General features: G+C 35.8%; 1 protein-coding gene across 8 annotated transcripts in view; it reads right to left on the bottom strand.

Annotated features, from left to right (window-relative positions):
* Window positions 1-27,116, bottom strand: part of sema6d (semaphorin 6D) — a 222,435-nt gene that overhangs the window by 139,986 nt on the left and 55,333 nt on the right. For 6 of the 8 annotated variants that reach the window (XM_087291994.1, XM_087291998.1, XM_087292007.1 and 3 more), the window contains exon 2: window positions 13,171-13,249. The gene's annotated coding sequence lies outside the window, so the exon portion shown is untranslated. Of the gene's footprint in view, window positions 1-13,170; window positions 13,250-21,237; window positions 21,353-23,255; window positions 23,371-27,116 lie in introns of all 8 variants that reach the window. The other 2 variants (XM_087291995.1, XM_087292002.1) reach the window with 1 other exon arrangement.

The following is a 27,116-nucleotide window of genomic DNA, read 5'->3' as shown; positions in this document are numbered from 1 at the left end:
GGCGTACCTAATAAAGTGGTCGGTGAGTGTATTTTGAGTGTTGCCAACTTATTTTCACATCTGTGATGTTGAACGTTGTGGTATTGCAAAATCTAATTATTTGAATATGTCACAGACACACAATGGGCTGAAAATGATAAACAAATCAGTATTGTTTTGCATCATAAGCCAATGTTTTCCATGCTGTGCATGCCATGAAGGCAAAGTATAGCTTTTTGTATGTGTAATGAACATTATAAGTATGTTGCTTGTGAACATCTTCATTTTCTTTCTCTTATTATTATTAATACAATGTCAAATGAATACTGTAATGATTCAATTTAATGCAACAACAACAACAACAAAACTGAATGCAATGCAAATAAATTATAAATACATATAAATAAATAAAATTATTTATTCATTCATTTTCTTTTCAAATTAATTCATTTATAAATAAAATTTAAAAAAATGTATAAATAGTTTGAATAGATTAGACTAATTAAATACATGAACAATAAAATGAATACATTAAAATGAAATAAATATGTTAATGCAAATAAAATAAAACAATAATAAAATAATTAATGTAATTCAATTAAATTGTAATAAGGTACAATTATTATTTAAAACATAAATAAATAAACAAACAAATAAACAAACAATCAAATAAATAAATGCATAAATAAATAAATGAAATGAAACAACAAACAAACAAACATGTATGTAAGTGATCCAATCTGTCAGAAGAAAATGTTCTAATTGCTGACCACTATATATGTATATACATATACATATATATATATATATATATATATATATACATATATATATATATATATATATATATATATATATATATATATATATATATATATATATATATATATATACATAAACACACACACACACACACACACACACACACACACACATATATATATATATATATATATATATATATATATATATATATATATATATATATATACATATATTGCTGACCACTATATATATATATATATATATATATATATATATATATATATATATATATATATATATATATATATATATATATATACATACATATGTATATATATATATATATATATATATGTGTGTGTGTATATATATATATATACATATGTATATATATATATATATATATATATATATGTATATATATATATATATATATATATATATATATATATATATATATATATATATATATATATATATATATGTGTGTGTGTATATGTGTATATATATATATATATTTTTCTCTCTCTTTTGTTCTTATTTTAAATAACCATAAAATTTTTTCAGTACCATCCTGTTAGTAAGTTTGACTCTCGCCTTGCAACTAATTGAGTAAAATAACTGCCTTTTCACCAAGCAGTTTCACTGATGAAGGATTAAAAAAAAAGACACGAAGTAAGCCTTAATCCTACCATGGCTAACGCCTTCTTACCAATGTCTGTCTTTGAGCAAATCAGTTGGGATTACTGGGTGAATGTCACCTCATATAATTAATATTCATGAGCCAAGCTTCCCCATCAGTTCAAAGAGTCACTTTGTATTCTATTGTACACTCGGTTGCCATTCACATTTCTATTGCTGAATTAAAGGGACTGTTCAATTTTTTCACTATTTACTCACCCAAACATTTCTGCGTTTTATTCTTATATTGAACACAAAAGAAGATATTTTGAAGAAAGCTGAAAACCTGTAACCATCGATTTCCATAGCAGGATAATCAAATACTATGGAAGTCAATTGTTACAGGTTTTCAGCTTTCTTCAAAATATCTTCTTTTGTGTTCAACAAAAGAAAGAAGCCCATAATGGTTTAAAATAAGTAAATATTGACAGAATTTTCTTTTTTTTTAAGTGTTTTTTTATTTTTTATTTTCATGAAGTAACTGTTTTAAATGATACTTTCCTAGTAGTATTTTTTACAGAAGATCAGTAATAACACTGGCGAGTGTGTGGTTATATAAATCCGCCTTCCTTGGAGGGTCTTAATAGATCTCCTGCTGCTGAAACGACGCCAGTGACTAACCCTAAACAGCATTCTGAGGGCCGTTTACTGCTCAGAACAGCATTGAGGGCCCGTCTGCAGTCAGTGCCAGGAAATTTCCCCTGACCCCTGATCACCCCAACACACTCACTGTTCATACACCCACAGGGCTCTCGGTGGGGCTGCGGTCACGCTAAACTAAATTAATTTTAATGGGTAAGAGGTATAATGTGAGTTCACTGAAGGCCTTAGACAGTGGGGCGGAATTTGGGGTCATAAAAGCTTACAAATGTCTCCTAAAGAACCTTGGACTTTGTATCAGGTTTAATTGAGTGCAGAGTATACGGAATAAAGGTAAACGATATCGTCTCTTCCCCGATTTACTGGTTTTGTTTAAACATAAATTGGATTTGTAAGGTTATTGTTCTTTTGTCTTCAAGTTTAATATGGCTGTCTAGTTTGAATGCTTCCCAAAGAGCAGAACTGTAAATCTGGGTTGATTCTAATCTTTGAGCCTCTTTGAGAACACGAAAGCTCTGTAAAACAAGCCTTTAACTTTTACTATCAGTTTTGACAGTCGGCTACACTCTTGAATAATAAAATAAAATAAATCACTGGTGTAAATTATGACACATTTCCACTTATTTAAACTGTGCTATTTTAACTCATTTTCAACAAACTGAACCTGAGGGCAACATTAATTTTGAAAAGATGATGTCAAATCACTTTCACTTCTTTTATTTTGTGAATTGAGCACATCTTACACTTGTAGAGTAAATTAATCTCATTGCATAATAAGGACAACCAGAATTATCTGTTATTCATTGCATAAATATATGATTAATGCTAACTGTTGACATGGACTGATCTAGCATAAATTATGAATTAGCATTAGCACAATTATGGCTTAGAGAGTGATGCAACAAACATTCATGTTGTCATCAATGATGTTAATAAAGCTGCCAACACTCAAAACATGAGTGATATTCCTCCTCAATGCACTAACCCTAAACTCAGAATCTTCAAACTAACAAGTTTAAACTCAAACTAGCCTGTCACAATAATCAATATATTGACTTATCGCACAACACATGGTGATGCAATATAAACCAATTATTGCAACATTTTAACTGATTCCGCAGCCTCTCTATCTCTTTATGAGGTGTCAGTGTCACTACGGTTAACAACAAACAAACACTATTCACCTTATTCTTCGCCGACGAGCGGGCGCAGCCTTTTGAATCTTTTTGGCTTGAGACTTCCAGTCTCATTCACTTGCATTCATTTTTAGACATTAAAAACTGCTCGTTTCGCTGTTTGATGTTGCAAACTGATGTTCCCTTATTATGTTATTCTACTTGATCTATATAATCATGCAAACATTTGTTTGTAGAGCAAGTAGTTTGACAGTTTTTTGCCGTTTATTATTCCTAGTAATTTCTCCTATAGGCGACTGAATCAGAAGTTCTAAAACAATCGTGAAAAGAGGCGCACTTCCGCATTTTAGAACAAGTTCAAAAGTGTTTACTATAAACTACTATAGTATATATTCATGTGAGTGTCTGACAACTAAAAATAGATTTCACAGCCTCTGTTACTTTTTACCTTGAATGTTTTTGTTAACATTATTATTACTTATTTGTTTAGCATATACATTTTCACATTCTAATTCCAATGCCTAATTATTAAATTGCTAAAATTACTATAATTAAAATATTCTTACTATTAAAATATTATGTGTTCTTTAGAAGAGTGCACTTGCTTATATATATATATATATATATATATATATATATATATATATATATATATATATATATATATATATATATATATATATATATATATATATATATATATATATATATATATATATGACAATAACATAGTTTATCGCAATTAATGACTAAAAAATATGGATGACATGACATGGCCTTTTTTCATAAAATGCCTTAAATGCAAAATGCCTAATGACAGGTATTTGTACAATACACCTAGCAGTAGGCCTATTAATACAGCAACTTGCTTGTATATTGTTAATATTTTTTTCTTTGACTGTTTTCATTTTGTTTATTCAATGCCTTAATTATATTTGGCAAATCAGGAATTACATTTACATTTAGTCATTTAGCAGACAATTTTATCCAAAGCGACTTACAAATGAGGACAAGGAAGCAATTTACACAACTATAAGAGCAACAATGAATAAGTGCTGTAGGCAAGTTTCAGGTATGTAAAGAAAGTGTAAGAAGCTAAACATTAGTGAATTTTTTTAATTTAAAAAAAAAAATTTATTTTGTAGTTAATGGAGGAGTCAGAGAGGGAATTGCATATTAGTAAGGAAGTGGAGACTAAATAGTTGAGTTTTTAGTCACTTTTTGAAGACAGCGAAAGACTCTGCCATTCTGATGCAGTTAGGGAGTTCATTCCACCAACTGGGCAGATTGAGCGTGAGCGTTCGGGAAAGTGTTTTCTTCCCTCTTTGGGATGGAACCACGAAATAACATTTTAATGTTTATTAGGTGTTTTCAAATAAAAAGTCAACGGTAAATGACATTCATTAATTTTCTTTTCGGCTCAGTCCCTTTAATAATCGGGGGTCTCTTCAGCGGAAGGAACCGCCAACTTATCCAGCATATGTTTTACGCAGCAGATGCGCTTACAGCTGCAATCCATTACTGCTTCCATACAATTTACAATTTAGGACAATTGTGGACAATTTAGTTTACTAAATTCACATACCACATGTTTTTGGGCTTATGAGGTAAACTGGAGCACCCGGAGGAAACCCACACAAACATGGGGAGAACATGCAAACTCCAGACAGAAATGCCAACTGACCCAACCGAGGCTTGAACCAGCAACCTTCTTGCTGCGAGGCAAAATATGTACCCACTGCACCATCATGCAGCCCATTTACAGTTCTTTGTTATATAATGTATTGTGTTTGACAAACTGAATATCAGAAATGTCCTGTAAATCATTTTTAAATAATGTTACAGGAGATTAATGTGAACATAGGTTAACATTAGTTTTGTCTTTCTAAATTATTTCAAACCCATTAAAAGAATTACTGCTAGATACCGATCACCTGTATTTTCCCCATCATGGCTAAGGTATCAGCAAACAACCAAGATAAAGCCCACACTTTAACAAATAAACAGTTGTCCATCAGATCCTGTAGGTCAAAATGTATAGTCTACAGCTGAAACACTCATTTTATCATGGTAAAATAACAGAGAAATCAAACACTGATACTTCAATCTCCTTCCAAAGCTCCAATGCTCTGCTTAGAGAAGCTGTCAATCACAATTGTTAAACTTTTTCTATAGCATTAAATTACTGGTCAATACTGTTTACAAAAATGAAGATCTGAACCTATATCAGCATAATAACCAGTGCCTTAATTGACCAACTTTCGGGACATTTTAATGCAGGTGTAATAATTTTTTTCCAATTTTGGTTTAAGTCTTATTTGGTAACATGGAAAAGCCAGGCTTTATGTCTTGTACTGCAGCCAGCCCCCATGGGCGATCTAACACATTTTAGATAGGAAGTTTGAAAATAATTTTAAATTTAAATCTACTTATATGTTTGTTAAAATGTAACCTTAAAATAGTGTTGAGTTGATAATCGATATTAAATTGAATCGCGATAAAATTGATGTCAATAACAATAATAAACTTTGAACTTTTTTATTCTATATTGATCTAAGAGCCAATTCCACAGCAGAAATGTGCAACAACGGGAATCTAAAGTGTGTTGATATTAGAGATTTGATCGGTTAAATATGTTATGACATTTAATGAACCCTCTATTTTTTGCACTTCAGTCATTGTTGAGATACTATTTTATAATGCTAACGTGACGAGTTGTTAATGCTTCCAGATTTAAATTTCCATCTGACATTTTTGTCAGAATTGAGTTATTCACATACTCTTATTAAATGACAACTTATTTACATTATGTGATGTTTTTTTTAGAAGTAGTTTATGTTTCAAGACTCATTTAAAAAAAAAAAAAAGGTTTTATCTACGAAGCCGAATTCTAACTTTTTTCTGTGAGCCAATCAGCATTACGAATGCATGCATAAGGACCAATCAGGATCAGCTTTGTCATTTCGCTGGACTGCTCTTTTGACAGCAGGAAAGACCAGAAAGAAACACAAAATCAGAGTCGACTTAATAATGCGGCACAACACAAAATTGGAGATGAAAACTGGAAAGATGCGTAAATGTGATGATTTAGAAGCATTTTTGACATTCAGATGAAATGTTATATTTTACATTGTTGAAAAAGAAACAGTTATTAAATATTATAATATTAAATGTGAATTTTTTAATTTGTGTACATTTATCAGTGTTTATTAAACTTTGTTAAACAACTCATTTGCTCATTGTTTGTTTTTTAAGTCATTAAATTTGAAAGCCATGAAGGGCAAATACTTAATTTAACTCATGGGGCATATAATTCAATAATTCAAGCATATAATTCATCAAATATGACCATATTAATTACATAAAATTAACATCTGCATTGAACAAAATATTTAGCACAGCCTTGTATCCCTAATTTAAACAAGAAAATACTTTCTTCAACATCAACATATTGTTACAACACCATTTATTTATTTATTTTTTTATTAAATTAATAAGCAGACAGATTTTTTGAAGTATATTTTTTGAAAAGTAGTGCTTCAATTAATAATATGCCGGTGAGAACCTTATAATTCCAAGTAGAAAATGACTTTTTCTTGTATTAGAAGTTTCTATCTGCATTTACCCTGTTTTTTTTTTTTTTTTTTACTCTAATCTGCAAATTTAAGAGATTATTTTTAATAATTTACTTTTAGAGTACATTTAGGGGCTCTGTCATTTTAGTGTATGAAAGAAAACTATTACACACATTGTTTGCTATATGGAATGCAAATACTTTGAAGCTCGATATCTCAAAATCATTAAGAAAGTAGATAGAACCTTATAATTCCAAGATAATGAACTGATATCAAAATAGTTATCGTTATCGTTAAAATAGACAGAATTTTTGCCATAATGCCAAGCCCTACCCTAAAATGTGGACAGTTAGTTAGTGTAATTTTATTTTTTTTTATATATATATATATATATATATTTTTTTTTTTTTACAGTTGTCAGATATAGGTCGAATTGTCAATTAAAACCAACGGTGGTGTCAATTCCCTGTTTTTATTTCAAACTTTTTTTTTTCTTTGGTCCAAATTAAAACAAACTAAGAAAACTAAATGTTACTCAGCTTCAGAAAAAGACTAAAAAAAAAAAAAAAAAAAAAACATAATGAGTTGGCTATGGTCACATAACTCACTAAATCTTTTACCCTGCAGTTTCTTGATTGATCAGCCATATGAATCCCACAGCCGGTTCTCCTTTGAGGATCTCCAGGCCAAACAGCACTTCTGACCCCTGGTGACCCTCACGACACATGGCTTCCTACTCATCCACTAAGACCCTTGCTTGGTACTCAAACAAATGTTGAATCTGCCAAAGAAAGAAAGCCACCCACCCGTTGAGACCCATCCAAACGTCAAGCGAACCGCTTAAAAGCCAACTGAGCATCATAGCAGTTCATAACCACTGTTCAATTTTGAAGCCTGTAATCTGCACTGACCTGCCATTTTAGATTAGACCTAGCAGAACTGACAGTATTGCTGCCTTCAAGTCATATTGGAATGATTGTGTTTGTGCGATGAACAGACAAGAGCAATGCAGAGTCAGAATTTCTGAGTCTGAAAAAAAAGAGCCCTCAAATTAACTGGGAGTAACATTTATTTCCTAACTGGGAACTTTTTACTCCTCAATAGGGCCTTGTGATATTGGAAAAGTCTGACATTGTGATATGTTGTTCTTCCCCGATACATATTGCGATATGAATACAATTTCCCTTTATGCCTTGAATAACTCTATTTGGCAAAATTATTGAATTTAGATTGATTGGATTTATTTTGTAAGTGTGTGAATCTTGTATAAAAAATTTCTACAAATTGCAAGCAAGAATAAATATAATAGAGCAAAGAAAAACAAAAGAAAGGAAAAAGTGCTTTATGGTTTCTGAAGAGTCAAACAGTATTCAGGTACAGAAATTGAATAATGAACATAGTACATTACAATACTGAGTTACTCCCCCAAAAAGTACTAACTGATTGCGTTACTTAGCTACTTTTTATGAAAAGTAATGTGTTGTGTTACTTTTAAGTTACTATTTCTTACCTTGCTGACACATTTTTTCACCTTTTTTTAAATAGAGTAGCTCTGCATTTAACATATATAACCTACACCTTCATTTTCCTTTAAAAAATGTAGGCTAAAATTATATTTTGAGAACTTTCTGAGCCCAGAGCTATACAGTACATGTTGTACATACAGAATAATGAACGCATGTAATGTGTTTGGTACTTTTGTACATTTTGTGTTATTAGTTAAGAAAATTCACTGTACATTGAGATAAAGACTCCAATAATGCCTAGAGGTACTAACATAAAAATAATAATTTATATTAGAGGAAAAACAGATTTTTCACCTTTAAAATGTTTGATAACAAAATGAACTATAAGACGATAAAAAAAATCCCTAAAACAAAATAAATCTTTGAGCTTTATACATTGAATAAATGGCTTCACGTGGCCTTAAAAAAGTCACCATAGAATTATAAGGTTCTATCTGACATTTTTGTCAAAATTGAGCTACTGTCATATTCTTATTAAATGACGACTTATTTACATTATGGGATGTTTTTTTTTATAAGTTGTTTACATTTTAAGACTTTTCTATATATATATATATATATATATATATATATATATATATATATATATATATATATATATATATATATATATATATATATATATATATATATATATATAAATGTTACACACATATTGTTTGCTATTCATTCATTCATCCATTCATTCATTTTCATGTAGGCTTAATAAAGTCCCTTTATTAATCTGGTGTCGCCACAGCGGAATGAACCACCAACTTATCCAGCACGTTTTTACGCAGCGGATGCCCTTCTAGTCGCAACCCATCTCTGGGAAACATCCACACACACACACACACACACACACACACACACACACACACACACACACACACACACACACACACACACACACAAACACACACACACACACACACACACAAACACACACACACAAACACACAAACACACACACAGCAAAAAATTTAGCCTACCCAATTCACCTGTACCGTATGTCTTTGGACTGTGGGGGAAACCGGAGCACCCAGAGGAAACTGGGTGAATGCGAATGCAGGGATAACATGTAAACTCCACACACAAACGCCAACTGAGCCAAGGTTCGAACCAGCAACCCAGCGACCTTCTTACTGTGTGGCGACAGCACTACCTTCTGCGCCACGGCATCACCATTGTTTGCTATATGCAAAAACTTTGAAGCTCAATATCTCAAAATCATTCAGAATGCAGGTAGAACCTTATAATTCCAAGGTGACGAAATGTGAGAAAAAAAAATCTTACTATATTACAAAACGTAGTTGCTTCTACAGTAGACAGTGGCTGCATATCATTAACAATAAAAGCAATGACTTTTTTTAAGTTTAGTCGAAATAATTGTTTTACCTGGAGAACATGAACTGATGTCAGTCAGTCATTGTTTAGCTAGAGTTGGTGTGCGTAATTCTGTAATGTAATTCTCTGGCCTGCCATTGTTTTTCTGACTGTCTGTAGTGATAATGGGTGATTTGCGAATTAATCACTTGTTTTTAATCGAATTTTCTAAGTGAACCGGTTGTGGTTCAGGTGAAGTTGTCATGGAACATTTTGCGTCTTCAGTAAGTACTAACATACTCCCTCTGACTTGAAATAAACCCATATCCTGAGTTATTCAGTTACTAGAACAGTACACTGTAAAAAAAAGACCTAATGATGATTAGTGCGAGCCGACTGTCTGTTCCCTCACAACACGCTCTCATTGAGTGTGTGGTCCAACTAAGGTCTTTTTTATTCCCCAATCTATTTTGTAAAAGCCAATTAAGCAAGTTAAACAGTAACCGTTACTTTTTATTTTTTAAGTAATGTGTTATATAACGTGCGTTGCTTATAACGTTACCCCCAACACTGAAAATATGTACACTGTATAGTTTTCATTGTATTAATAATTATGTAAAATTATTCTTCATAAAAGATACAAATGTTAAACATTTTTGTGCCTTACTGCTTTAAACTTCTTGAAATGCCTCTTGAACAAATGCAAATGATAAAGCGTCACTCTGTCATGGTTATACTTTGCAATGACTCCACAAATCTCATATATTCTCAATTGTTGTGCTGATCAACTATAATCTCTCAACATACCCTGTGATGTGACTATAGCGGACACACACATTGAAATATTAATGCTGAATTGATATACCCTGCAGCCCTACTCCTCAATATGCACGTTTTTCCACATACAAAGGTAGTTTGACAGACAGACAGACAGACAGACAGACAGACGGACATAGATACATGATAGATAGATAGATAGATAGATAGATAGATAGATAGATAGATAGATAGATAGATAGATAGATAGATAGATAGATAGATAGATAGATAGATAGATAGATAGATAGATAGATAGATAGATAGATGGATAGATGGATTGAATGATGGATGGACAGACAGACAGACAGACAGATTATGATGATCCCCAAAAATATATAAATACATTTTTAATTCAGAAATTATTATTATAAATACTTTTAGGAATTTGAAGGATGTAAGTTTACGCTCATAAAATGTCATCATCAGATACTTTGTGCCAAACATGGGCATATAGCCCTGTCCTCTGTGACTGCAGAAGCAGTAAAGGTTAAAATTAGCTGCTCTGGTCACCATCTGCGCTGCTTCAGTGAACTTTAGGACCTTCAAGTGCTGTCCGGTTTCACCGCCGAGTAGCTTTATGTGCAAACTCTATTTGATTCTGCCCAGAGAACCAATAATTGGCCATTAATACTGCACTGTTTCTGGCTGTAATGATGGCATCGTTAATGCAGCTAGAAATGGAGTGTAAAATCTAAAGTTTGAGCTGGTGGGTGGGCATCGGACAGCTGTATTGAGTAGGACTGACTGCATATTAAAACCCATCCGAGCATCAATCCTGCACTTTCAAACTCAGCAGATTACAGAGGCTGCTCAAGAGGTTTTGCCGATGGCCGATAAATGTTTTCCATAATTGCTCATTCTTGATGAGTATCAACACCCTGTGAAGTGTTTCAAATGTGTCTGTGATTGCTACTGGTGTTCTGAAGCAGATGTGTTATTAAATATGAAGCTGCAGCTGTTTGACTTCTCTGCATTTGACAGCTCTGTTCTGGGTTTGTCTTCAGGACTCTACCATTGTACTCTGACTGCTGTACTGCTCTTTCAATGTGGATTTCTAAACAGCTGATTTCATTGAAACAAAGCATGTCATAGTTGACGATGGTTGCAGAGGTGTCACGCATCAACTCATGGTAATTTTGGCATTAATTTGAGTTTTTATTAGAACCATAACAGCTGTACCATGCTTGAAAAGAGAGTCAGAAATTATTCTTGTAAACAACTGGTAAGCAATGTCAGAGACTCTGCAGGTTTCACCAAGTTAAATTTAAAACTTTTAAAGTGAAGATTTTAATTTTTTTAAACATCTGTACTCGCCATTATGCACCATTATGAACAATTAACCCATAATGGCAAATAGTTAAAAATGTGCATTTTAAATAAAAGGTTAAACGTTTTGTTGAGATATATGGTTGGTTCGTTCATCAATTTTCCTTCGGCTTAGTTTCTTTATTTATTAGGGGTCACCACAGCGGATTTAATCGCCAACTTATCCAGCATATTCTTTACACAGCGGATGCCCTTCTAGCTGCAACCCAATACTACGAAACATCAATCTACACACATCTATACGCACAATGGCCAATTTCATTCATTCATTCATTTTTATTTGTGGCTCAGTCCCTTTATTAATCCGGAGTCGCAACTGTGGAATGAACCGCCAACTTATCCAGCATATGTTTTACGCAGTGGATGCCCTTTCAGCTCCAACCCATCACTGGGAAACATCCATACAAACTCATTCACAAACATACACTATGGGCAATTTAGTTCACTCAATTCACCTATACCACATGTTTTTGGACTTGTGGGGGAAACCGGAGCACCCAGAGGAAACCCACATGAACACAGGGAGAACATGCAAACTCCACACAGAAATGCCAACTGACCCAGCCGAGGCTCGGACCAGCGACCTTTTTGCTCTGAGGCGATTTTGCTATCCACTGCACCACCATGCTGCCCACTACGCCCAATTTAGTTTATTCAATTCACCTACAGCACATGTCTTTGGACTGTGGGAAAAACCAGAGCACCCAGAGGAAACCCACACAGGAAGAACATGCAAACTCCACACAGAAACGCCAACTGGCCCAGCCGAGACTTGAACCAGCGATGACAAAAGCTATAGGTGACTTTGTGACTTTGTGTCTCCACACAAAATATATGTATATATTTCTTGAGCTACTATAGTGATAATTCCCTGAGCAACCTACAGTATTCCGGTGAAGGAAGTGGACAAAAAAAGACACAGTGGGGTTGATGAGTTTTTGATGAGTCATTCATTTTTAATAGGTCTATCATTATGGTTGAAAGAGCAGGTGACTCATCTGGTGTCAAACACTGAAAATGATTGCAAAATGTATCCATGTCATGAGCCTTTAAGCCAGAGAATTTCATGTTTATGAGCATTATTACAATATTGGTGAAATGAAACCAGTAAAACTTTTTCTATAGATCTCAGATTGAAAAAAAAAAAAAAAAAACTGATTCAGACTTTGCAAATCTATGTATTAAAACTGTGTAACTTTCCACCAACAAACATATCATGTCAACAAACATAACGTGTCATTTGCATCTATTTGTATTCCTAAATCTATTTGGAATTGTAAGGTAAATATCTGGTACAAAATCTCATACTAACATCTAAATGATAACTCCGTTTAGTCTCATGAGCTTTGCCAGACCATCCACTGAGTGATACCATTTCCCTTTGGCTGTATTTGTTCTGGAGGATGTTTCGTTATTGTGTTTTCTATGTGCTTTTGAGATAATTTACTGCTGTCTTACCTTTAGAAACAGCAACAGATGCGATTTCATCTCATTCAGTGGGGCACATGGCTGTTAGGAACGTCAGTTTTTCACAGTTCTGTCCAAAAAAAAAAGACAAGCACTGTCAAACAGTCCATCTGATGAGAAACAGGACTAAAACTACAGCAGATACCATAGTAATAATTGTATTTTCACAGAAAAAGAATGCCAGCATTGATGATCCAAGTCTGCAACTTTCACAGATAACAGCAAGTGTGTCAGTTAGGTGTTTTTTTTTTTTCTTCATCCAGTAAACCCAAAGGTTCCAGACTCTCTGGACAGTTTTCATCCTATCCAAAAAAATTCCCAACAGACTAATCTTTCCGAGCATGTGATTCATTTTAATCTGCAGGCATGGATGAAGAGGTTCTGTGGAGTTGCTGTACTATTAAAGATTAATGAACCCAATTTGCAAAACTGACCTTTTGCGGTCCGACTGTGCGGAGCGTAAAGCTTCTTAATGCCTTCAGCTCAAGTATAGCCCCGCAGATAAGACCCGCGGAGAGAAAAAAACACGAGATGAACTAACTTTAAGTGTTCCGTTCCTCTGATCATTTCAAAGACATTTCAAAAGAAGGGAAATAGTGGATTGATGAGTTTAAACTACATCACACAAACACACATGTTGGCATTTAGAAATATACTTTAGCTAAAATTCTAAGAACCCTGACCATGTTCACACTAAAAAATACATTTAGACCACAGAATGTATGTGTTGCTGAATGTGAACTCCCTCTCAAAAAATAACATAATGATCAGATATCACACACACATCACTCTTTTAAAATGAAAACATAAAAAAAGGAAAAAAAAAAGAGAAAAAAAGTAATTTCTATTCCATTATATTCTATTCTACCTGACAAAAGTATTGTTGCCTGTCAAAGTTTTAGGAACAACAAATACTAACTTCTAGTTGATCACTTGGAATCAGAAGTTAGTTAAAAGAAAGGCGAAGGCCTCTAGATTATGCTTAATTTACCAAAATAATACATGATCAGGCTTTGATTTTAATTGTTTAATCAGGACAGACAGGTCAAACTTTGCTAAGACAAAAGTCTTGTCACTTCTTTAAAAGTTTCCCCAATCCCAAATTCAAGAGTTCACACTTAGCTGATGATTGATTATAAAAGCTTGTTTGGCATGCAGTCCCGGGAGAGAGCCCTGAGCTCATGAGATCCTCGAGCCCAGGGTTCCCTCCCGTTGCAAGGCGGGAGGGGAGTTTGAGCTCAGGTAGATCTTGAGAACTCCCCTGTAGTAAACAAAGAACATCAAGTGATTGCTCTTGGAGATATCTACATACTAGTAGCATGTCTATGGTGCCGATTTGGATTAGTCAATTAACTTAATTTGCATGTTTTTGGTTGGGGGGAGAAAACCGGGGAACCCTGGGGAAACCCACGTGAGCACAGGGAGAAAGTGCAAACTCCACACAGAAATGTCTGCTGCTTTGGTAAAGCCTGGAACCAGAGACATTCTTGCTGTGAGGCAACAGTGCTACGCACTGGGCCACCGTGTCACCAATCTAGGAAGAAGGAGGAGTAGGGGTGGAAGGGGGGACTCTTCAAAATGAAGATAGCAGTGGAATGAAACCCAGGGTATTTATAGTAGTTTAGGAGTCATCTGATTGGAGCATGAAATTGGATAATGAGGATCCAGCCGCTAGCATTCATAAGCACGTGATCCTCTCGAAATTAGTTTATACATAAATTTCACTTAGAGCATAACCTATGACAAATACTGTAATTAACACATTTACAAGTGTGTAAAAAAAAAGAACCCCAGCATACCCAAACTTCACTTGAAATATATCCTGACCTGACAGCATGCCAAAGATTCAACCACAGACCAAAGTGCTGATCATCAAGAGTCTGAAGACCAAGTTTCCTTCTGAGGTGGCAGGCATCTTTAACTAATCTAAACATCAAGTGGAGAGGATTTTTAAAAAAATTGTTTTAAAGAAACCGGTGAACTTCTACTGTACAAAAAAGTTTGTTGAATCGGCTGTTGAGTTGTATGCCAATCATAGCAAATACTGCAGAAGACTTATTGGAACTACATGGACCCAAATTCATAGAGTCAACAGTCAAAATTGGTGGAGGAAAAATCATGGTTTAGGGTTACATCCAGTATGGGGCATGCAAGAGATCTGCAGATCTGCAAATTCTTCAGCAGAAATTCTTCACCATTTATATTCTATACAGTGGCATAGCGGACGGGCCCGCAGGGCACTCACCGAGGGGGGGGGGGGGGGGGTGGGGGGGGGATCGCCCGCGTGATTAGGGGGCCCCACGTCATCGCGATTTTCAATAATTGAAAATCCGCCAACCACAATAATCAAACTCTTGGGAACAACTTTGGTCAGAACCAAAGTTCACAGGTCTGTGTTCTCTGAATTCCTCTCAAGCTGTGGACTACTTCATTCTGATTGCTTGTCGCCGAACCGCGTCATAGCATAAAGTTGATTTGATTTCAACTCTCCTCAACGCCCACACAGGAGAAGACGCGCTGCGCTGTTCCTCGCCGCCGGTTCTCACTAAAAATGAATGACTTCTGGCTACTTTGACGCTCTCGCCGTTTTCGTTTTGTGATTGCTCAGTTTGTGAAGGCTTCCCCGCGTCGTCGCTCCACCCCGCTCCCTTTCCCGCTCCTCAGTTTGTGATCACTCCTCAGTTTGTGATCGCTCCTCAGTTTGTGAAGGCTTCCCCGCGTTGTCACTTCATCCCGCCTCCCTTCTCCCGCTCCTCAATTTGTGATTGCCCCCAACCCCCCCCCCCCCCCCCTACAGGGGGGCCTCCACATTTTATGCTACGCCACTGATTCTATACTGCACATTATTTCTGTTAAATGACAAGACTTTTGTCTTAGCAAATCTAAGCCTTTTTGTCCTAATAAAATAATTAAAACTCAATACATGATACAATTTCATGTAGGTAAAAAGAGCATAGTCTAGAGGCATTTGCCTTTCATATGAGCCACTTCTGATACCAAATGATCAACAAGAAGTCAAGTTATTATTGTTCCTTAAACTTAGATATGTGTCAAGATTTTTGTCAGGTATTATAGTTACATTGTATCAAACTTATTAATTTAAATAATTCATATTAATTAAACCCACGTAATGTAAAGTGCCAACCTCTGTAATTTAAATCATGCTTTTTTTAAAGTTATTTACTTATTACTTTTTTTTTTACTTTTTTTGTATTATTTTGCTTTAATATTATATCACTATTATTTTAACAACAACAAAAACTGAATATTTCTAAGCAAAACAAGGAAATATGTGAAAAAAAACACTAGGCTAATGATAAACATATAATTAATTGGATATTGACAAAAAAAAAGTAGGTGGTTATAGGGTGATGATTAAAAAAAAAAAAAATAAGAGGGGTTTTTCTTTTTTTATGATTTCCACTGAAGCATAATGAACTAAACCACAAGGAGTGTGTAGAAACAGTAAAAAAAAGGTTCATTTTGATTTTTATTGAGTTGGCTTGAAATACAGTACAAAGACTGGTTTGCATTGATCGCGGGTGTTATTGTGGTGTTTATCTCATCAGACAGCATGAGAGAGAGTTTTAGAGGGAAGGCTTCGTGCTGGGCTGTGAAGTCAAAGCCGTAATTTAGAGTTAGCAGCGTAGCAGAAGAGCAGATCTGAGAAAGACGTCTGCTCTCACACTGGCAGCAGGATTGATTACTATGTGTGTATGACATTAGTGTGTGTCTTTGTGTGTGTGTGTATGAATGTGTGTGTGGTGAAGCACATGGAGAAAGCATCAGTTTAGTTTACATCAGATGAGTGTTGAGTAGGGGCTCTTTTAAGGAAACGGTTGGCTAGATAATCTATTTGCCTGAAGCTTTTTGGTATCCATTACTGAACTGCTGCTGTTTGCTGCTTTTATATTCCTGAATGTGTCATCTTTGACCGGCGGCTACCTCATATCAAACTGATTGTTTGATCTGACAGTCTGCAACTTAATATTCAGTCTTTTCCACATTTGGTGGAGATGCTTTCTAGCAAGTATATATTGGTAATACTGAGAGCGAACAAACCTCAGTACTAAGAAACATTTGGCAGTTAACTGGTCTCACAACATTTTTGTTATGGTGATGAATAAAAGCTCAAACCATGCTGCTTGCTGAGGAGAGATGCTGTTACTTGCGATTTTCACCTGAAAGACCAAACACCTTGGGGAAAAAACAAACTTGAGCCACATTTAAACTAATATGTTTTTGTTTTAAAACAAGCATTTTAGAATAAAACGTCCACATCCACATAAAACGTAGAAATCCACGTCCACATTGATGTTTCACCTAGCATTTCTGAACAGATCTCCATCCACACTAAGCCATTGAAAATGCACATCATGTGACCACACACACACTTACACACACAGGCATACACTGCAGCGCATGCGCATGTCTGAGCTCCAGGCAGTCAGTGGGTGCTTTGAACACCAAACCCCAGGTGAAAGCAGCGCACATCAGACAGTTCATCAAGAATATACCGCTGGATCTAATCTCACTATATTTGTGAAATGTGATATTTAATTTTTGTTGTTGTGTGTATCTAACAACATATTCCCTGATATCAGTCTTTTGAATACTTGTTCTCAAGTAACGTGTTTTGGCTGAGCTCAAAGAGAAGTTAATGTATGAATTTATGTAACCACGTACACTGATTCTGCACATTTGACTGATTGCTTGCCTTAACGTATAAATGTATTGTAAGTTATACTTTTATAATGGCCATTATTGATTTTTAAAACTGATATTCAGCAAAAGAGACAGGAGATGCTTCGTATTTTTCGCTTTAAATGAAAGGAGTTATGTCATAGCTAGGCCAGCACACGGAATCAGCACGGGCAGAATTCCGCAGAAATTTAGCTAAATTTACTTGAATAAATGTGTGTAAATCTATATTTATTCAGTTTTTTTTATTAATTACAGTAATATTATTGACTAATTTAAAAATGTTCATCTGATTTACGTACAATGCATTTTGTAAAGTAATATTTTCTGTAGTAGAGATATTATATGAGAGACTTGCTTTATTAATAACATTTGCATTTTAAACATTGAATAAAAGTTAAAAAAGATATATATATATATATATATATATATATATATATATATATATATATATATATATATTTTTTTTTTTTTTTTCACATATAAAGGTTTTATTATATTAAGAAATCCTCAGATTTTTACCAAAATTCTCCGCACAAATAGGAAAAAATGTCCGCAAATTCCATTTAATGGCAAAAACCATTATTTGGTGTCTGTTAATATCAAAATGAAAATTGACAGTTCCTTATATCATGTTTTCATCTTTCCTAAGGTGACCTATGGAAAGCAGAATCTATGTTACATCTCCAAAGCAATAGTTTCCTCTATTTTGAGTCTCCCCACTTCTCAAACCATAGTGAGTTCACAGTATCAGTCAAGAAGCTGGTCAAGAAAAAATAAAACAAGAAACTGAAAAAAAAAAAGAAAAAAAAAGCAAAAAAAGAAAACTTGAGCTACTATAGTGATCATTCCCTAGGCAACTTACAGTATTCTGGAAAGAGAGTGGACAAAAAAAAGACTCATTGGGGTTGAGGAGTTTTTGATGAGTCATTCACTTTTAATAAGGTCTATCATTATGGTTGAAAGAACAGGTGACACATCTGGTGTCAAACACTGAAAATTATTGCAAAATGTATCCGTGTTAAGATAATGTAGCCAGGGTAATGTGAATGACGTTATAAAGTACACTGTTCCCTTTGAACTTTTACCTGACATGTCTTTGTGAGTTTATTTTCCATATCAAACTTGCGAAGTCTGAACTTACAAGGAAAGGATGCAAGACAGAACTTTGTGTGGGCTCCTTGATATTGGAAAAAAGCTTTAAACAGACAGGCGAACGTCTTTAGCCATGCAGCCATATTTTCAGATGTCTCAGTTTTTCTCCATCCACACTGACGCGCTGCAGCAGCATTTTAAAATGAAAACAACCTTTTCAGCATTTCCAAAATGTTCCATATTTAGCACTCAAAAACTCAGAGGTAAAATGAAAACGTTTTAGTGTAAACAGGGCCTTACAGAAGGAAGAGTCATATGTAGACAACTGATTGTCCTGCATATTTAAGAATGAAAACTATTGAATTTGACCAGTTATCGATAACAGAATAACTGCCCATTAATGCATTTCCAAAAACCATCGTTAGCCAACTAAGGTCACAAGTTCTGTCATTACAAACATAGTTTGTGGATTACCCAAATGCATCTTTCCAATGAACATTCACAAAACTGCATCACAAACTTGTACGTTTACAAAACACCTCTAGAGCTAGATTTGTTTTTTTCATGTGAAATGTGCAAAATGTGCATGTTACAGGTCTTTGATAAAGATCTAATTGTTTTCCTTTGGAAATATGTTTTATATTCACACTGTAAACCATGGGTGTCAAAATCAGGATTAAAATCGCAAATCGAAATCGCAATATAGTTCAAGAAAATTGTGATGGGTTTCTTTTGCCTATATTGCACAGGCCCTACTTCAGGGGTGTGATGTTCAAGGATACAATCTAGATTGCACAGAAACAAATAAAAGTATGTAATATTCCAATAAAATATTTGGGAAATACCTATTAGAATAATTTCATTTTCAGTTATTTACTTATTTATTTATTTTTTACCTTTCATTCAAGCTTTACACTCCAACCCAGTAGGTGATGTAAATACATCCTGTTCTGGTTTACCTACCACCATTAAAGCATCACTTTTTAAGCTTTTAACCTCAAAATAATATCTCAGTAAAAATAAAAAAAATATATATCAGTGTTAGAATAACTTTAACTAGATGAATTATGCTGCTCTGCCTACATATGCAAGTTTGGGGGAACGACTTGTTATACACAGCCTTGTCCATCCCCTGTGGACATATATATATATATATATATATATATATATATATATATATATATATATATATATATATATATATATATATATATATATATATATATATATATAAATGCCTATGAGTGGATCTTTGTGATTTTCTTTAAGGCAGACGTTACATGTTTTTTTTTTGTAGCCTAGCTGAAGTTAGCCTAAAGCTAATCGTAAAATGAAAAAACCTAAATAGAACCATCAACAACAGGGCACCCTAGCAAACCCAACAAAGAAACCTAATGTTTTGTCAGAGGAAGAGAACAAAAAGCAAGAGACTGTTCAGACAAGAACCTGAACACAGATTTGCATTCAACAAGCTTAGAAAGAAAGCAACTGGCTGCCATTTGTTGATATTTATAGAACACAGTGTACATTTACATTTATTCAATTAGCAGACACGTTTATCCAAAGTAAGGATAAAAGTTGCAAGTGATAAAAGAAGCATTTCAAATAATTGCCATCAAGAGAAATGTGCATAGTGTTGTTTTAAATGAAAAAAAAAAAAAAAAGAAGAAGAAGAAGGGGGTGTGGCATGTTGATTTCATTTGTTACCTTAGTGAAATTGACTGGAAATTGTAAAGAGGTTGCACAGTGTATGCCCAGCCTTAGGCAATGGCTTTCCAAACTGACCTAGTGGAGACCCAAACAACTGCACAATTTGTGTTTCTCTTATTGGATGCACCCAATTCAGATCGTGCTGTCTCTATTAATGAGCTGAATCAGGTGTGTTATTGTGTGTGAAAAGTGAAGTGCTGAAGATCATTCAAAACATTTGAAAATTCATGCCTTGAGGCAACCCATTGGCACACATGTGGGATGCATTTCTTATCTGAACCATCTATTTGAGTCTCGACTAATTGGTTAAAGTGTGTTTGATTAAAGTTTGTAAGTATCAATACTACCTACAAACAAAAAGCCTGAAATCTAATGCAAATCATGTATCTAATCTAATTTATCATTCATACAAAATAGGCTCATTCTGAAAATGTAGCCCTATATAACATTCCTAAAGATCGCAAATTGTGTATCCAGAAGTAGGTATGGCTGCATATAGTCTTTAAAATGAACACTATGGGGTGGTATGATGCTGCTTCTTTTCGCACTTACCAGCTGACCATTTGCCTCCGTATGGACGGCTTTTCCACTGTTAGCAGTTTTTCTAGTTAGCTCGCCTTGTAGAGAGGAGTTGACCATGACGGCGGGGTTCGAGTGTGGTGAAGAACTGTTTCAGAAAGCAGATAAGACAAAAACAGAAGCCAAAAAATAAAACAAACAAGTAAATAACAGGGTGAGAATGTGGTTAAATAAAAAAAAAATGTGGTAAAAATCAGACGAGGGCTTTTCTTTTTCTGGATTGCTTTTTTTTTTAAACTGTCACTGTGTTTGGGGAATTGGTTGGTTGAGTCAATTAGTGCTTCTGAAAACATTATTGGATGGGTTTAGGGAAGGAGGACGATGGGTCAGTCGATCAATCAGTCGGCAGTTAGTTGACAATGGCCTCTGGTGGATTTACGCAAGAGCAGCAGGCAAGAATGGCACTCGAGAAAAATTTGAAAAATAAATTACACAGCGGCCTCTGGTGGATTCACAAAAAAAAAAAAAAAAAAAACTGCAAAAAAACGTACCTATGGGGTTGCATTTGGCACTCTCCAGAAATGTATATAGAGGCACGTTTTCAGAATGAAAGTGGGTTGCATTTGTATATGTGACACGTCCATTGTGTGAATAATCAAAGGCCTAACTGCAGATATGTCAATACCAACAGACTAAATATATGGACCTGTCTGCGACCCTGGGTGGATATGTCATTAGCGATAACATACATCGAAAGAAAGAGCAAGCTATAGAATAGGAAGACTTTCAGTTTTCGCCTTGTTGCAAATAAGTGCCCAGATAAAAAGGAAGCTTATTGTGTGGCAGACTTTTACTACTGAGGAATTCCAGAATCAGAAATTTGCTCATGCATTTTTCATGTGCATGCATTGAGTAAATAAGATAAAAATGTTGTGATTCTTCTAAATAAAACTTTGTTTAAAGTGTGACCTCCAGATGTCAATCAGTTCCAAACCAACCATGATCAGATCAGTTTGAAAATTGTGTAGTGAAATGTGGGGCATTAAGCTAACACTATGAAACTTTTACAAATACACCTTCCATCGCATGGTTCACCCAAACATTGCCCATAAATTTAGCAACACAGGCTCATTCTGATTATGTACCCCTATATACATTTCTGAAAAGTGCCTAATACGTCCCAGGAGTTAAGTTTTTTTTTCTGTTTTTGTTTCAAGAGTTCACACTTAGCTGATGATTTATTAAAGCTTCTTTGGCATGCTGTCCCGGGAGAGAGCACCGAGCTCAAGGGATCCTCGAGCCCAGGGCTTCCTCCTGCTGGCAGAGCGAGAGTGGATCTCAGAACTCCCCGGCTGCGGTAGCTAAGGGAACAAAAGGGGTTAGACAAATGCTTGATTGTTATGCATGTTGAATGTCTTTGGATGGTGGGAGGAAACTGAAGAACCCGGGGAAAACCCACGCGGACACGGGGAAAACATACAAACTCCTCACAGAAATGGTTGCCCGATCAAAGGTAAAAGAGGAGAATAGGGGAGTAAGCGGGGTTTCTTCCAAACGAAGATAAAGTGGACTGAAAACTGTGGATATTTATAGTAGCTTAGGGCTCATATGATTGGAAGATAGTGATTAGCAAATACGAGACCGGCCCTGATAAATCATAAGCATGTGATCCTCTCGAAATTAGTTTATGAATAAGCTTTAGTTCAAGAATCCAACAGAGGCTGCTGTGTATGCTTTATCAGATCTCAAAGTTCCCAAAGATCTCAGAGTGCCATTTGCACCTGCTCTTCTCATGTAAATCCATCAGAGGCCACTGTTGACAAACTGACTGACTGACCGACCGACTGACCGATAGACCACCCAGTTCCCTAAACCCAACTGAGGGTGTTTTAAAAAGCACCGATTGACCAGAGCCTACCCACTTCTCTAAACCCAACTAAGAGTGTTTTGAAAACAATCCAGAACAAGAAAAGCCATTTTCAGATCTTACCACAACCTTACCCTGTAATTTACTAGTTTGTTTTATTTTTAAACTTTTGTTTTTGTCTTACCTGTTTTCTGGAATTGTTCTTTGCCAGACTTGAACCCATTATTATGGTCGATTCGACTCGGCATCTCAAATCCTTCGATGTATGGACAAACGGACACTGGACAAACAGGTTACAGCTGTACACAAGGAGGTAAACTGTCAGCTGATAAGTGAAAAAAGAAATGGCATCATACCACCCCGTAGTGTTTGTTTTAAAGACAAAATGCAGCCATACATTCTTCTGGCTACATAATTTAATTCAATCTCTAAAAATGTATATAGGTCAACATTTTCAAAATGAGCCTATGTTGGAATTTACTCAAGTAGAATTAACAGTATGTGTGTGTGTGTGTGTGTGAAACACTTTTGAACTTGAGGTTACTTATTTTAAGTACTGGCCCAAAATGATGTACTTATAAAAGTACAGCAGCTATATTTTTTCTAAGAGTTATATAGTGGGAAATTTTGCAAAGACAAATAGTTTACCGGTTCAAGTTAGTTCGGGTCATTTCTGTGTGGAGTTTACATGTTCTCCCCGTGTTGGTTTGGATATCCTTTGGGTGCTCCGGTTTCCCCCACAGTCCAAAGACATGAAGTACAGGTGAATTGAATGTGTGTGAATGCAAGTTTGTATGGATTCTTTCCATTGCGGCTAGTTTAGATTTTCTCTGAAATACCCAGAATTGCTATAGTATTATACATACATTTTGTGATCATTTGGTGCCACAGTCAGTCAAAGTATCACTTAAATAACTTAATTGCCAGTTGATAACATCCCTATTTGATGTATCTCCAAACCATAAAATTATTCAGTGTTAGAAAGAAGCACCATAGAATTACATTATTTTTAAATGTATGATGAGAGAAGTGTGGTATTTGAAAGACCTTCGATTACACACTAACTCACTTTCCTTCGGCTTAGTCCTTGATTTATCAGGGGTCACCACAGCGGAATGAAACACTAATTACTAGCATATGTTTTATGTGGCGGACGCAGTCCAGCACTGGGAAACACCCATAAATTCTCTCATTCATACATGCACTCGTATACTATAAGCAATTTTAGTTTATCTAATTTACATGCCTTTGGACTGTGGGGGAAACCGGAGAAGGGTAAATATGAAACCCATGTGAACATGCAAACTCCACACAGAAATGCCACAGAAATTTGGTCTTGCTGTGAGGCGACCAAATTATTTTGTAGAAACTCCCATAGTTCCCCCATCTATGGGATTTATTGTAAATTCTGTTGCATAGAAATCAAATAAGGGAACACATTATTGAGTGGACTTCCTCTGTATCTGGCTTTGGAAAATGTATTTGATGCACTTGCACTTCAGGAAACCAACAGATTAGGAAAGCCTGGTCTAAATTCAGCCTGTGCGTTCAAGTTGTGATGTTGTGAACATTTTTTTCCCCCCTGAGTCTTTGTGTTTGCTGTTTGGGAGAGTGATGTCATTCTTTACTGCTAAGAGTTCTGAAAAGCCTCCAGTAAGTTGGGTCGAGTCGGGTCGGGTTTGTCTCCTCTGCTCTTCTGTTTGTCCTCCGCTGCAGTTCAGAGCCGATTTCACAGTTTCTCTTTGAGTGCCACTGAAAGAGGGCAGATTCCTTCCTGCCCACAAACTCTCACACCACACCGCATGGCAATCCTGGGAAAATCCAAACCTTTTGGCATCCCAACAACTGCACCGGTCTGGACCCGCACACACATAGAGCTGGATGAGGAATGGCTTGTAAGTGTGTCCGCTGCCCGGCACGGTCTATGTTTGCTTTCTGTGGTTGGATGTATGCGGCCATTGTACTCTCTATGAGGCCTGACCCTGCCAGATGATGGAGAAGATAGAGAAGCTTCTTTTCTGTTAAAAGACAAGTGGCCTCACTAGCACAGGCTGGCGTCCTGCCGGGTATGGCCCGCGAGAGAGAGAAGAGGGCAGCCGTGCCAGGCTGTTTTACCCCCCCTGTGCCAGCCAAAGCGAGTACCAGCTGCAAACAGCCCTAAGAGCTCTGCTGTGTGTTGGACGCTGGAGACCAAACTCTTCACAATCACATACAGGCTCAAGCTGAACTTTATTAAAGAGTGGTTTATGAAAGATGAGGCAGAGTTTACCCAAGCCCAGCACACATACTCCTCTGAGCTAGTTTGGCTTCAATTTAAAGGGGTCTTTTCTCCCTTTAGGAGGGTAATCTGATGAAAGGACACAGCTGTGACCCTCTGCTGGACTCTGGCATCAGTTCTAAGCTAAGGGCATGATATTTTTAATGTACAGGGCAAACGAATGGAAAAACACATGGTGAGAGAGATCATATCTTTGTCATATGCACATTAAATTTCTGTTACTTTGTCTTTTTTCCTAACATGGGGGTTGCCTTTTCCTTTTGATGTGTATTGGGGGAACTATGTTTCAGTCTCATTCTGAAAACGTAGCGCTATATACATTTCTGGAGATTGCTAATTATGTAGCTAGAGATACATATAGCTGCATTTCCTCTGTAAAACGATCGCTATGGGGTATGACGCAGTTCCTTTTCAAGCTAGCGTCTAACCCCTTACCTCCGTATGGACGACTTTCCCGCTGTTATGAGTTTGTTCGGTGGCTCGCAGCATACATTGGTGGAATTTCTTTTTCTGGACTGCTTTTCCAATACACTGTGGGTTGGGTTTAGGAAAACGGGTGGGCACTGGTCTATCTGTGCTTTTTAAAACACAATTGGTTGGGTTAAGGGAATGGGGTGGGTGTTTCTGTCAATTGGTCAGTCAGTTAGTCAGTCAGTCAGTCGACAGCAGCCTCTGGTGGATTATGTGATAACAGCAGGCACAATTGGCACTCATGAGATCTCAAAAAGCGTACACAGCGGCCTCTGGTATATTCGTGAAAACTAAAAAAAAAAAAAAAAAAAAAAAAAAGTAGCTACTGGGACATACTTGGCGCTCTCCAGAAATGTATATAGGGCTTCGTTTTCAGAATGAGCCGGGGTTGTATGTTTGCCTTGTTATATACTTTATTTGAATAAAGGCGCAGAACAAAGCCTGTTAGGCTTATTGACAGTCCAACACAAAGCTGTAAATAATATTATAATATTCAAATCACAAGATGACCTACATTGTGTTAAATAGTCACAAATCGCAGCGTGACAAGACAAGCAGATACATAAGAATGTGAACTTAAGTATATGGAGTTTAATAAGTTCACTAACAATCGAGGTGATTTGAAATTCCCAGTTAAGACTGTTATTTAGCAGCAGTTATCTCAGAATAACATACATTGTAATGTTGCAACTGTCCAATCAGAATCGAGCATTCCAGACAGCTGTGTAAAGGCTGATTAATACTTCTCCGTCAAGCGCACGCGTATGCTACGCCGCACCCAACGCTGACGCGCACCTCTCAAAAAATGTAACTACACGTCACAGCGATGTGTAGTGCAAGGCCTGTGATTGGTTGGCTTGGTAGTGCTGCAAGTGTGGGCCGAGGTGAGAGCCGTGCAAGCCCGATGCAGCAAGTGTTTACAAGTGTGGAGTCCCATGGCGAAGCTCCAGATGGAGACTGTTGTTTTGTGTTTAGCTTATGCTTAAAGTTGTTGCAAGTCTGCCAATTCCAACCTCAAAATGAGCATGTTTGAGCCAGCTACAGAAGTATGAATGCATGGCTACGCTCATTGTATGCGCCGTGGGTCACGCCGATCACTTGAGGCAGAAGTATTAACCAGGCTTTAGAAGTGCATAGCACATTGCTGCTGCAAAAATACATCTAATAGAATAGATTAGATTCGATTCAACTTTATTGTCATTACACATGTACAAGGCAACAAAATGCAGGTCTTACCAGGAGCGCACTAGCAACAGTTGCAGAATATAGGTATAAAGTGCAAGTATATAAAAAATA

Source organism: Danio rerio, chromosome 18, assembly GCF_052040795.2.
Source record: "Danio rerio strain M-AB ecotype USA chromosome 18, GRCz13ab, whole genome shotgun sequence".
NCBI lineage: Eukaryota > Metazoa > Chordata > Actinopteri > Cypriniformes > Danionidae > Danio > Danio rerio.
The sequence above is the reverse complement of the archived record's forward strand: the minus strand, read 5'-3'. Positions and strand labels throughout refer to the sequence as shown.